Source organism: Oncorhynchus kisutch, linkage group LG11 (assembly GCF_002021735.2).
Source record: "Oncorhynchus kisutch isolate 150728-3 linkage group LG11, Okis_V2, whole genome shotgun sequence".
In the NCBI taxonomy this organism is placed as follows: Eukaryota; Metazoa; Chordata; class Actinopteri; order Salmoniformes; family Salmonidae; genus Oncorhynchus; species Oncorhynchus kisutch.
Genome location: NC_034184.2, coordinates 71,031,287 through 71,046,630, shown reverse-complemented (window position 1 = coordinate 71,046,630; position 15,344 = coordinate 71,031,287).

Genomic DNA, 15,344 nt, shown 5'->3' with positions numbered 1-15,344 from the left:
CACTCAAACTGATTGTTCTGGCACTGTCAGTAGCAGTTGACCTCATGAGTAGCCTAACTAGAGGCTTATTACATAACCATGTTACACGCTTATACATGTTGGGAAGGGTTTGCAAGCAAGCATTTCACGGTAAAATATTCGGTACAATACATTTTTAATTGATTACATGGCTTACATTTTACATTACTTATTACATGGCTCATATTGCGTCTCTATGGTTCTCTCAGTCCTTGCACTGCAGTGGCGCAGCATGCGAGGGGTGTTGGAGACCACAACATCAGTGGCATTATTGATCCTGATAACACAACCACTCTTTCCATTTCATGTTTGGGCTGCTGTTCAAAAGACACATTGATGAGTATTACCACATATAACAATGCATTCACAGTCAAGCCTTTGCCAGACACCTGAGGTTTCAGGATCACCGAAGAGATCACCGAAGATAAATCAGGACTAGTTTGACTAAAAGATGGATTCCTTTTTTCTGAGTGACATGTGCCTTGCGGGGCTGTTTTCCCAAACTGAGTCAGCTCACAACTGCATCTAGGACTGGTGCAATTCAAAGATGTGAGTAAAACAATCACATTTCCAGTCAAATCAGTGGAAATGTGGTACACTGTGTTAACTGTATCTACCACGTTTTTATTTTTCTCATGAATTTGTTGAAATATTAATTTAGTTAATGTTTTTTTCATATTCAATTAATCAAATAAAAATATTTTTGTAACGGTCACCCCAGTTTAAATAGGTGTTAAACTGTGCACAATATGCCATTTGTTTTGTCTTGTTCCATACAATCATACTGAATGTATTTAGTCCTCTGTTCCCCTACTTGTCTTTGTGTGTAATTGTTAATTGTTAGATGGTGTTTTGTCTGGCGCTATACTTTATTATTGTTTCCGTGTTATTTTGGCACATTGATTTTTCATGTATGTCATTTGTGTAACGGAATTAAAGTGCGCCTATTTATTTCACTCTGCTCTCCTGCACCCGACTTCGCATCCCTTATACACACCTAACAGAATTACAGCCAGTACCTCGGTTAGAAGAGTCGAGGAGTGCGTCCAGGAACATTCAGCAATATTAAATAATCTTGGTGCCATGATGGATCGCGTTGTTCAAACCATGGACCCCTGGGAGAGACAGGAAGTCTCTCCAGTGCCTCGACAGGCACAACAGGGGTTTCCTCCACCTGTCCCGTCCAGAGCCAGTCCCAGTGGGATACGTCTCTCCCTTCCCAGGGAATATGATGGGACGGCAGCACAGTGCCAGGGATTCCTGTTACAACTGGACCTCTAACTGTCCACTGTGTACCCAGCTCCCTCTGGAAGGGAGAGAGTGGCTGCCCTCCTCTCCTGCCTCAGAGGAAGAGCGCTGGATTGGGCAAACGTCGTGTGGAGAGAAGGAGACAGAGCGTTGGACCACTTCGAGGAATTCACCCGTTGCTTCAGGTCCGTCTTTGACCATCCGCCCGAAGGTAGAGTGGCGGGAGAAAGGCTCTTCCATTTAAGGCAGGGGACGAGGAGAGCCCAGGAATTCGCACTGGAATTCCGGACCTTGGCCGCCGGAGCAGGCTGGAACGACAGTGTCCTCATCGAGGATACCATCATCGAGATGGTGGTATCCCTGCTGGCCTGCAGGGATACCACCATCTCCTTTGACCACTGGTGGATTTGTCAATCCGGTTGGATAAGCTGCTGGTCACCTGCGGACGTCTTGAGGGGGCTCTGTCAGTGCCATCTTCCAGCACCCCCACTCCGATGCCCATGGAGTTGGGAGGGGCTGCACATAGGGAGGCTGGAGAAGGGGCCATCACATGCACCATCTGTGGCCGCAGAGGGCACACCGCCGGTCGGTGCAGTGTCGGTCCCTCTGGGAGTGTAAATGGCAGGCAGGGCACTCTGGCGTCACCCCAGGTGAGTTTGCACCACACTCATCCAGCCATTAGCCATTAGTTTAGGGATCCCCATTTTTCCTGTAGTTAGACCTTTCCCGGTACATGCTCTGGATAGTCGACCATTAGAGTCCGGGCTATCAGGGAGGCCACCATCTCCATGGCCATGGTGACACAGGGGGATCACGAGGAGATAATCAGCCTCTTCCTCATTGACTCTCCTGCGTTTCCTGTGGTACTAGGCCTTCCCTGGTTGGCTCATCATAACCCTACCATTTCCTGGCAACAGAGGGCTCTCACGGGGTGGTCGCGAGAGTGCTCGGGGAGGTGTGGAGTCACGTGTATCCCCTGTCGCAAGCGGAGACGGTGGCTATGGATACATATGTCTCTGAATCCCTATGTCAGGGGTACATTCGGCCCTCTACTTCACCCGCCTCCTCAAGTTTCTTTTTTGTGAAGAAGAAGGATGGAGGTTTATGTCCGTGCATTGACTATAGAGGTCTCAACCAAATCAACCAAATCACGGTGAGGTACAGTTACCAGCTATGGTATGCATGGGGTGCGATTCTTCACGAAACTGGATCTCAGGAGTGCATATAACCTGGTGCGTATCTGGGAGGGAGACGAGTGGAAGACAGCGTTGAGTACCACCACAGGGCATTATGAGTACCTCGTCATGCCGTACGGGTTGATGAATGCTCCATCAGTTTTCCAATCCTTTGTAGATGAGATTTTGAGGGACCTGCATGGGCAGGGTGTAGTGGTCTATATCGATGACATTCTGATATACTACACGTGCCGAGCATGTGTCCTTGGTGCGCAGGGTACATGGACAACTGTTGCAGCGTGACTTGTACGTCAAGGCTGAGAAATGCCTGTTCATTCAGCAGGCCGTCTCCTTCCTAGGGTATCGCATTTCCACATCAGGGGTGGAGATGGAGAGTGACCGCATTGCAGCCGTGCGTAATTGGCTGACTCCCACCACGGTAAAGGAGGTGCAGCGATTTTTAGGGTTTGCCAATTACTACTGGAGATTTATCCTGGGTTTTGACCAGGTTGCTGCTCCCATTACCTCACTGCTGAAGGGGGGTCCTGTAAGGTTGCATTGGTTGGCTGAGGCGGACAGGGCTGGCCCATCCGGGTCCCTCTTTGGCATTCAAAGTGGAGGTGGACACGTCCGAGGCTGGGATAGGAGCTGTGCTCTCACAGCACTCGTGTACGCCACCTAAACTGTGCCCCTGTGCTTTCTTCTCGAAGAAGCTCAGCCTAGTGGAGCGTAACTATGAAAAGTGGATCGATATTCAATCTGGGTGAAAAAGAAGAGGGAAACATGCCACTGATCCGCTTCCAGAGTGGCTCCACATGTCCACCGACAGGCCCATAGAACTCGAGAGAGCTCACCGAGCACTGAGGCCCCCACCAGCAGCCAGACAACCACCGCGCCCAATCACCATACGTTTCCTGAGATTCACCGACAAGGAACGAGTCCTACAGGCGGCGAAAAACAACACCATCACAGTGGAAAACGCCAAACTCGCTTTACACCAGGACCTGTCAGCTGGAATACGCCGAAAGCGCAGAGAATTTGACGAAGTGAAGAAATACTCCATTGACCGAGGCATCTTCAGGGGATTCAAATACCCAAACGAGCTCAGGATTCTTCACCAAGGAGCCTTGCGACACTTCAAAACTCCCGAAGAGGCAAAAAAAAATTTGAAAGACAATCCTGGCCAATGAGAAACAGACCAATGATTAAATGCGATTAATGCCATTACTAAAGGAGGTAACACGACATATAACCGATATCCAGAGACCCACCCCCTAAATGTCATTATAGCCGTCCAATGTATATTTATTTTCCTTTAACTGAGAGGGATGGGCTGTATAGCCTAACCTAGGCCTACTAATGTTTCAGCCTACTTTTATTTCCCTGTTTTTTTGTTGTTGTTGCTATTATTACTTGGGGTTCCCTATGTCCCTTGGGGGAGGTATATGTAGGCTTGGCTATTGATTTTATTATTTGCCATGGTCTAGGGCATGCAATAAAACGAAAAAAGATACTATGTGCTCTAAAAAAGGAAAAAGCAGACATCGCGCTATTACAAGAGACACACCTCTGTGATGCTGAACATGCCAAACTCCGCAGAACTTGGGTGGGACAGGTGTATTTCTCATCTTTCAAATCAAACAGTAGAGGCACAGCCATACTTATCCATAAAAATGTTCCATTCATAATTGACAAAAACATATCTGATCCGGAGGGGAGATTTATTTTGATAACTGGGTCACTATATGGTCAACCAATTACTATATTAAACATATACGCCCCTAACACAGATACTCCTGCCTTCATGTCAAAAATTATAACCCTGTTCAATGAGCATTGTGTCTCCTTTGGCGTGGTGGCCAGAGATTTTAATTGTACCCTTAACCCAACCCTAGACAAATCATCTCAAGTCCCCACCACAAATCCTAGATCTGCAAAGATGTTGAACTCTCTTACTAAAGAGATGGGACTGATAGATATCTGGAGAGAGACCAATAGCTCATCTATGGACTATACATACTACTCTAATGTCCATAACACCTACTCCCGTATAGATTACATTTTTATCCCAAAGAGTTTCATAAATTCAGCCACTTGTACAATCGGACCCATAGCACTTTCAGATCACGCCTTTGTCCACCTCCGCTTTGACCTCTGCAAAAACATCCCGAGGTCAAAAAGCTGGAAATTCAACACCTCCGTGTTATCAAACGAAGAGTTCCATACATTGGTAACTACATGGATAGACAACTACACACAAGACAATAAAGATTCTCCTGTTTCTCCGGCCATAATGTGGGACGCTGCTAAAGCCACACTAAGAGGTAATCTAATTGCATATGCTTCCTCTAAGAAAAAAGCAATGGAAGCACACAGGCTAGATCTTGAGAGGGAGCTGGAATGCTGTGAAAAAATACGTAAACAATCCCTAGACAGCACCTCCTGGAGTCATTTTAAAGCAGCCAAAGCCAAACTGAATTTGGACTACACTCGGGAGATAAAAAAAAAAGTTTTCTTTACTAAACAGAAATACCATGAGAATAGCAATAGGCCCAGTAGATTGTTTGCTTACCAATTAAAAAAGGAGCAGTCAGAGCGTACAATCATGGCTATCCGAACAGCAGAGGACGAGGTCACATATGACCCAAAAAAGATCAATTTAACTTTTCATGATTTTTACTGCAAACTATATACCTCTGAGAGAAAACACACGGAGGCAGAACTCCACTCTTTCCTAGAGGGAATCTCGCTACCTAAACTATCAGAGACCGACCAAGAAGATCTCAACTCCCCCTTCACTCCTGAGGAGATCCTGGAGGCAATTACCTCCATGCCACCTAATAAGTCCCCAGGCCCAGATGGATTCCCCAGAGAGTTCTACAAAGCTTTTTGGCCCCAGCTCAGCCCTATCTTCATGCCAATGCTGGAGGATTTTTGCAAAACTGAGTTCTCCCAGACTCAATGCACACAGCTCGCATTACAGTGTTGCTAAAAAAGGACAAGGACCCCCTATCCTGCTCGTCCTTCCGGCCCATAAGCTTGTTGGATTTCGACTATAAAATAATTACCAAATTGCTCGCCAAAAGACTAAACACTCTTCTTCCCAAAATAATAAAAGCGGACCAAACTGGATTTATTAGAGACAGATACTCTTCTGATAACATTCGCCGTCCTTTTGATATTATTGATCAAGTAAACGCACAGAAGACCCCTGTCCTGCTGGCTTCACTGGATGCTGAGAAGGCGTTTGACAGGATGGAGTGGAGCTTTCTGTTTTCAGTCTTAAAAAAGTTCAATATGGGCCCAAATTTTATTAAATGGATCAAATCACTATACTCTCATCCAAATGCCATGGTGACTACTAACGGACTGAACTCTGACAGAGTCCCTCTGGAACGGGGCTCAAGACAAGGGTGCTCGCTGTCCCCGCTGCTCTACTTGTTGGGGGCGGAGCCTCTGGCAGAGCTGATAAGGAGCAATCCAAGAATTATGGGTGTTTCTGCAGGCGGCCTGCAGCACAAGATTTCGCTTTACGCGGATGATGTCTTGCTCTACATATCCAACCCTGAGAAATCCCTCCCTCTCATTTTAGACACAATTGCTCAGTATGGCAAGTTTTCAGGTTATAAGATCAATTTTAACAAATCCACTGTCTGCCCTCTCAATATTACACTCACCAGCTCTATGAAGACACTTTGTCCTTTCCAATGGAAAACACAGGGGTTTCAATACCTCGGGATCTTCATAACACCAGATCTGAATAGCCTTTTTAAGGAAAATTATCTTCCACTCCTGGACCGAATCAAGAACGATCTCCAAACCTGGATCTCCTTCCCAATTAGCTTAGTAGGAAGAATGAATGTAATCCGTATGAACGTCCTCCCTAGACTGAACTACTTATTTCAGATGCTCCCATGCTATCTCCCAGTTTCCTTCTTCAAAACAACTAACCAAAGCATCACCAAATTTATATGGGGCAATAAAAAACCTAGGATCAAGTTTTCCACTCTATCGAAACCTGAATCTAAGGGTGGTCTTGCCCTTCCCTCCCTTCAATTGTACTACTGGTCTGCCCAAATCCGCAACATGCTAACATGGATCACAAACAGACAAGAGTCAACGTGGATTCAGATAGAAGCCCAATCCTGTGGTTCATTGCCCTTAAGCTCAATTATATTCATTAATAACTTTAGTGAAGTGGGCAACATAGCCAAAACCTTTGTGATTTACAGCACCCTACTAGCGTGGAGGGACTGTAAGAAATACCTGGACATTTCCTCCCAAATATGTTCTCACTCGCCTATAGTAGGCAACCCAGACTTGCCAAAAGCCCTGAGGGATGCCAACTTTAATCTTTGGCATACTCTAGGAATCAGGACCTTTTCAGACCTGCTCCTCTACCAGTGTAAAAATGAAAGAATCTAATTACAAATTTTTGTACACATTTTATTATACTCCTTTGAGACTCCATAGAATGAAAACAGATATGTCTCCTAACTGTAAAAGATGTACCTCTGAAAGTGGAACTTATATGCATGTATTTTGGAGCTGAAGAGAGATTGCCAGATTCTGGCAATCTGTACATACTGCTGCACAGAAAATACTAGAGGTACAGTTTGATATGACCCCGTGTATCTATCTTCTTAATGCCCAGCAGGACTTTGTTCTTGATCCTGACAGAGGAAATTTGCTTATGACTATTACATACTTTGCTAAGAAATGTATTCTTCTAATACCCCTCCTACATTTAAAATGTGGATTGACCAGATCATTGACTTTCTTCCTCTTGAAAAGCTCACTTATGACCTCCACAAGAGACAGCCCAAGTTTGATAGACTCTGGTCTCCACTATTCAACTATATTTCAAACTGGACAGAGTGAACGGGGTGACTAGGGAAATGCGCAGATACATGTTGTGTAAGGTACTGTAAAACCTAAAAACGAATTATTGGCCCGTCGTCTCAGCGAATGCTTGAAATAGCTGATAAGAACCTTGATAGTGCTGCTGCAAGTGGTATATGTTTTTTTGTGTGTTTTTATTTTAATTTAGTTTGTGTGTATGTATGTATGTATGTATGTATGTATGTATGTATGTATGTATGTATGTATGTATGTATGTATGTATGTATGTATGTATGTATGTATGTATATATATATATATATACATATATACCAAGGAAAATAAATGCTTTTATTTGACTTTATCATTCATTCTAATTGTATTTTTATTTTTTCAAATGTATTATTATTTTTTGACTTTTTCTTTTTTTAAAGCCTGTGAATGTGGAATGTGTTTTTAAGCCTGTCACATCTGTGAATGTGGAATGTGTTTTTAAAGCCTGTCACATCTGTGAATGTGGAATGTGTTTTTAAAGCCTGTCACATCTGTGAATGTGGAATGTGTTTTTTAAAGCCTGTCACATCTGTGAATGTGGAATGTGTTTTTTAAAGCCTGTCACATCTGTGAATGTGGAATGTGTTTTTAAAGCCTGTGAATGTGGAATGTGTTTTTAAAGCCTGTGAATGTGGAATGTGTTTTTAAAGCCTGTGAATGTGGAATGTGTTTTTAAAGCCTGTGAATGTGGAATGTGTTTTTTAAAGCCTGTCACATCTGTGAATGTGGAATGTGTTTTTTAAAGCCTGTCACATCTGTGAATGTGGAATGTGTTTTTTAAAGCCTGTCACATCTGTGAATGTGGAATGTGTTTTTAAAGCCTGTGAATGTGGAATGTGTTTTTAAAGCCTGTGAATGTGGAATGTGTTTTTAAAGCCTGTGAATGTGGAATGTGTTTTTAAAGCCTGTGAATGTGGAATGTGTTTTTAAAGCCTGTGAATGTGGAATGTGTTTTTTAAAGCCTGTCACATCTGTGAATGTGGAATGTGTTTTTTAAAGCCTGTCACATCTGTGAATGTGGAATGTGTTTTTAAAGCCTGTCACATCTGTGAATGTGGAATGTGTTTTTAAAGCCTGTCACATCTGTGAATGTGGAATGTGTTTTTAAAGCCTGTCACATCTGTGAATGTGGAATGTGTTTTTAAAGCCTGTCACATCTGTAAATGTGGAATGTGTTTTTTAAAGCCTGTCACATCTGTGAATGTGGAATGTGTTTTTTAAAGCCTGTCACATCTGTGAATGTGGAATGTGTTTTTTAAAGCCTGTCACATCTGTGAATGTGGAATGTGTTTTTAAAGCCTGTGAATGTGGAATGTGTTTTTAAAGCCTGTGAATGTGGAATGTGTTTTTAAAGCCTGTGAATGTGGAATGTGTTTTTAAAGCCTGTGAATGTGGAATGTGTTTTTAAAGCCTGTGAATGTGGAATGTGTTTTTTAAAGCCTGTCACATCTGTGAATGTGGAATGTGTTTTTTAAAGCCTGTCACATCTGTGAATGTGGAATGTGTTTTTTAAAGCCTGTCACATCTGTGAATGTGGAATGTGTTTTTAAAGCCTGTGAATGTGGAATGTGTTTTTAAAGCCTGTGAATGTGGAATGTGTTTTTAAAGCCTGTGAATGTGGAATGTGTTTTTAAAGCCTGTGAATGTGGAATGTGTTTTTTAAAGCCTGTCACATCTGTGAATGTGGAATGTGTTTTTTAAAGCCTGTCACATCTGTGAATGTGGAATGTGTTTTTAAAGCCTGTCACATCTGTGAATGTGGAATGTGTTTTTAAAGCCTGTCACATCTGTGAATGTGGAATGTGTTTTTAAAGCCTGTCACATCTGTGAATGTGGAATGTGTTTTTAAAGCCTGTCACATCTGTAAATGTGGAATGTGTTTTTAAAGCCTGTCACATCTGTGAATGTGGAATGTGTTTTTTAAAGCCTGTCACATCTGTGAATGTGGAATGTGTTTTTTAAAGCCTGTCACATCTGTGAATGTGGAATGTGTTTTTAAAGCCTGTGAATGTGGAATGTGTTTTTAAAGCCTGTGAATGTGGAATGTGTTTTTAAAGCCTGTGAATGTGGAATGTGTTTTTAAAGCCTGTGAATGTGGAATGTGTTTTTAAAGCCTGTGAATGTGGAATGTGTTTTTTAAAGCCTGTCACATCTGTGAATGTGGAATGTGTTTTTTAAAGCCTGTCACATCTGTGAATGTGGAATGTGTTTTTTAAAGCCTGTCACATCTGTGAATGTGGAATGTGTTTTTAAAGCCTGTGAATGTGGAATGTGTTTTTAAAGCCTGTGAATGTGGAATGTGTTTTTAAAGCCTGTGAATGTGGAATGTGTTTTTAAAGCCTGTGAATGTGGAATGTGTTTTTAAAGCCTGTGAATGTGGAATGTGTTTTTTAAAGCCTGTCACATCTGTGAATGTGGAATGTGTTTTTTAAAGCCTGTCACATCTGTGAATGTGGAATGTGTTTTTAAAGCCTGTCACATCTGTGAATGTGGAATGTGTTTTTTAAAGCCTGTCACATCTGTGAATGTGGAATGTGTTTTTAAAGCCTGTCACATCTGTGAATGTGGAATGTGTTTTTAAAGCCTGTCACATCTGTGAATGTGGAATGTGTTTTTAAAGCCTGTCACATCTGTGAATGTGTAATGTGTTTTTAAAGCCTGTCACATCTGTGAATGTGGAATGTGTTTTTAAAGCCTGTCACATCTGTGAATGTGGAATGTGTTTTTAAAGCCTGTCACATCTGTGAATGTGGAATGTGTTTTTAAAGCCTGTCACATCTGTGAATGTGGAATGTGTTTTTAAAGCCTGTCACATCTGTGAATGTGGAATGTGTTTTGTTGGTTGATTGAAAAACAAGAAAACTTAATCAAACTTTAAATTGAAGAAAATAAAGTGGATCGATGAAGGCTAGAAGACCAGCGACGCCATCCGAAAAAGGAAAGGAACCAACTTCGGGGGAGGTCGTGACAAGGTGAGAACAAATGTCAACACGCGCATTGAAGAACTTCGAATGGTAAATGGTCTGTTGTATAACCCTTTCACGATGTATGTAACTGACGGATTGAAAATGTTGGGTCCAGACTATTGCTATACTGTCAATCGCTATGTATTTTCACGGTTGCACGGATCACCGGTTTCAGAATGGAAAGTGTACAAGAAGATCTAATCAAATTAATGTACTTTTTTGTTACTTTGTTTCTTCTTTTTCCCTCCCTCCCTCCCTCCCTCCCTCCCTCCCTCCCTCCCTCCCTCCCTCCCTCCCTCCCTCCCTCCCTCCCTCCCTCCCTCCCTCCCTCCCTCCCTCCCTCCCTCCCTCCCTCCCTCCCTCCCTTCCACTTCTCCTTGCTTCTAATCAGGTCATGAAGAGGACAGAACAGTTCCATGTGACTGCCCTCACTACAGCAGCAGCAGCAGCCAACCTCCCAGAGTGGACCACTAAAGAAGATGAAGACCATCTATTACACACTGAACCTGTGTAACATAGACATCACACAGAAGCTGATTGTTGCTGAGATTTGGTGTCCAGTGTCTGACTTAAACCTGCTATGATAAAGGGATCAATAAGTATAGTGAACTTGATTTAATTACAAAGCATTCTGGGTGTACACAGACAGATTTAGGGTGCACATCAATGTAGATTTCTTAAAAATGAACTGTGTGCGTGTGCATGTGAATACAAACACATGCATATGCACGCGTGCACACACAACCTGATATAGTCTTCGAATTCTGTAACACTCCATTCACATAACAGACCGGTAGCTAATTAACACAAATGAAGCAGCAATGGCAGCCAATACTGATGATTGAAATCACTACAACAATAAGACCAGAATTGAACTACAGTTTTATGATGTTTCCAAACGTTATGTTTTTATGACTCATCTATCCTTTACCGGGTTCAATCCCAAAACAAGTTCTACAAAGAATATGGGTACAAGTTCACACCACTTTACTTCGACAGGATGCTCAACATGCAGTGATTTCAGATAGAGAAACATGCTATTGCTATTGCTAAAAGTCCTTTATCATATGCATTTATTGTTTATGTAGATATGTGTTTGTGTTAGTCATTGATCACATAAAGTTGAGCTCGATATGTGTATCCTATATGTAATCTGTAACTGTTGTCATTGCATAAACAAAGATGTGCAAGCAAGGTGTATCATTTGCCACAAGATGGCAGCACAGAATCCTCAGTCAGTCATGGTTCAAAAAGTAAATTCAGCAACAAGAATGACCAAAAGCACAGTCAATACAGAGAGATATAGATGCGCATCTACTCACTAAAAGATGTGTACATTTTCTGTTAAAAAAACAACAACATGTAAATAAAAAGTTACATTCAACAAATCTGTGAAATGTCTTGGGATAGAATATTGAAAGATAAGTTATTCTGTTGTGATTGCCTGTAGGGATTCTTCTTGTGCATTGAAAGTAAAATCCCAAACCAATCAGTGTATCTGTTGTCTTGCAATAGGATTCATATCAAGAGTAATGCTAAATAAATACTTTCTTGTATTAACTAATTGGTCCTAAGTGGCAAAATATTAAATTAGAGAGAAAAGCTTGATCTGTAGATTTGGGGGACAGATTAGTTATTTGTGGATGTGATACACTCTGTCGCCCTCTCGAGGAAAGAAAAGTGCATCCTTACCTAAACATCGACATTAGAATGTTCCATTGAAGAAACCACCAAGGACTGTAGGCTATAGCTGCAGAGTTATTTAGGCCAGTTGTTGTTCAAATCTAAAAACGGTCTAAGAAGCATTGTAAAAAAAGAACTAAAAAGGCTCACCTAACTTAATTTGCTTTCAACCGCTTGAGGAAAGGAAAGGTGATTCCCACAGTTACTTTCAAGCATAACAGTTGGTCTACATGACCATTCAGATTGACAATAACAATTATCAGCAACAAAAAAATGATTGTAGCATGTTCATATTCAGAGCTCAATTCGATAAGGATGGTCACAACCCTCTGAAGACTGACCAAGTGCATTCAGATTTGAAAATGACCACGTCTATATAACGCAGCTGTGAAACCATACTGGTCACCGTGGGTATCCTGGCGCTAGTCCATCCTTATGTCTGCCACAGTTTATTCTAAGCATTGCAGTATATGTCTCTGTTCCTTTGTCTTTGTAAAAAAAAAAAAGAGGAAGGTTGGGACTTGACTATGATGGTAATCCCGGGGATTGACTGCACATGTGCTTCAGCCATTATTAGACATGGAATAGGTACATTTTTATGTCTTATTTAACTTTGATGTGACACGGTGCATCTTGTGTGCCAAGACCTCAGAGTTGTCAACACACAACTCCTCCAAATGACTATAACACACAGCTCAGAAGACGTATTAATGCACGACATTCAAGTGTTGAGGTCAGTTCCATCCACTTACAGATATTCAATTTAATACTAATATATGTCAAATATGTCTACAACTTTGTTCTGTCTCTATGGCATATGCAATGGCCTGCCAACAAAAAGGATGACTGGTGGCTTTGCCTAAATCAGTTTGCTTAATTCTGGAGATTTGGTTAAATCATAAATCTTTGCTAGCGAGAGGGGGAGGGCAATCAGTGCTTAAAGCTGGACTGTGCTTTTGCAGTAAATGCAAGTTGCGAGAGGCAGGTGAAAGCAGGTTAATTGAATTGGGCTTTGAAAAAAGTGGATTGAATATGAGAGCAAGTGTGTGGTCAACTCTTTGCCCTCATTCCTTATTCTCCTCTGAGGGCACTTTTCCCACTTGCTGAGCAGAATGTGCTTCATGCATGATCGAATCTTACTGAGGGGTCTCAACATAAATATTTTATGCACAGGTTTCATTGTGTGTGTGTGTGTGTGTGTGGGGGGGGGGGGTTGGTTCTTCTATCTTTGTGGGGAAACAATGAAAATTCTCCCATTCTCCCACATTTTTGCCACATCCACATGAGAGCAAAGACTATTTTAGTTTAGGGGTTAGGATTAGGGTCAGAATTAGAGTTAGGGTAAGAATTATGGTAAGGGCTTAGTGGGTAGGTTTAGGGTTATGGGTTAGGGTTAAGGTATGGATTACGGTTGGGGTTAGGTTTAGGGGTTAGGAAAAATAAGATATTAGGTCCACACAAGGATAGAAGAACATAACGCGTGTGTGCATGATGAAAAAACAATAATTTAATTATTTAGTCAACTGAAATAAAATTATTAACAAACCCATATGAAAAACGAAAACTATACTGAAACCATTTGACTCCAAAACTAACTAAAATAAAATAAAACAATCACAAATTATGTTCGGGCAAAAACCTAATAGAGTTTTCAAGCTACTGAATTTGGAGGGTAAATGCTACCAGGAGAAGCTGATGTTTCAAATAGACCTAGCTTGAACATCACTATCCCTAGCTATCGCTAGCTGACGGAAGGGGGGGGGGGGGACCTGCTAGGTAGCTAACTTGATTCTTCTAACATGTACTACTAAAGCATTGGATTGGTGTAAACATGGGCACGAGAGAGTTTCTTTCCTCCATATTTTTTTGCAGCAATCTTCACGATATTCCTTTTAAATTCAAGTGACATTGAGATTTACTTTATATCTTAAACCTAACCTTAGCTATAGGTTGTTCATTTGAACAACTGACCACAGCAAGGCCGAAGTATACAACTTTTCAGACGGTCTGTCTAACCGTGAATAATCACTGCATGCAATACGGTTTTGTAATCCTCCGAAATTCTAAGCTTAATTGTTCTCAGAAGGTCATACCATGGACCATTTAGCTATTTGGTTTAGAATTTTAGGACCCTTTTAGGTATATCCCTTTTTTTTTATTAAAAAAATATTTGACAAAATATTTAATTTGGCCTTTACTACTATAGCTCATAGAGACGCATTGAATATCACATTCATAAATGGCAAAAAAAGACAGTAAAAAGATTAATCATAAGGAATGAGGTTTTGAAATAAATAATCTCTGGAAATAAATACATATTTTTTATATTTTTAAACCCTTTTTCTGTGAGTACAAAAAACTACCTCCATACTTCCATTAATATGTATAGATATAATACTATAGATGAGTTCATCGTGTTCGTGAGTCTCCCCTTTCTATAGAGTAGTCATATTATTTTGTAGGCCAAACTGTTCGGATGCTAGAGGTTTTTGTGAGAAGACCGATTTTCGGGATGTTTCCTGGTCTGACAAATAGCGATGGAGCACTGTCACTTCCCACCGCAGAGGCAGAAGGGCGACATAGGTGGATGTGGTGGATTGAAACACAACCCATACAAAAAAAACTGATCTCTACAGTCGTGGCCAAAAGTGTTGAGAATGACATCAATATTAATTTCCACAAAGTTTGCTGCTTCAGTGTCTTTAGATATTTTTGTCAGATGTTACTATGGAATACTGAAGTATAATTACAAGCATTTCATGAGTGTCAAAGGCTTTTGACAATTACATGAAGTTGATGCAAAGAGTCAATATTTGCGGTGTTGACCCTTCTTTTTCAAGACCTCTGCAATCCGCTCTGGCATGCTGTCAATTAACTTCTGGGCCACATCCTGACTGATGGAAGCCCATTCTTGCATAATCAATGCTTGGAGTTTGTCAGAATTTGTGGGGTTTTGTTTGTCCACCCGCCTCTTGAGGATTGACCAAACGTTCTCAATGGGAGTTAGGCCTGGGGAGTTTGCTGGCCATGGACCCAAAATATCAATGTTTTGTTCCCCGAGCCACTTAGTTATCACTTTTGCCTTATAGCAAGGTGCTCCATCATGCTGGAAAAGGCATAGTTCGTCACCAAACTGTTCCTGGGTGGTTGGGAGAAGTTGTTCTCAGAGGATGTGTTGGTACCATTCTTTATTCATGGCTGTGTTCTTAGGCAAAATTGTGAGTGAGCCCACACCCTTGGCTGAGAAGCAACCCAGCACATGAATGGTCTCAGGATGCTTTACTGTTGGCATGACACAGGACTGATGGAGGCGCTCACCTTGTCTTCTCCGGACAAGCTTTTTTTCCGGCAAACTACCTG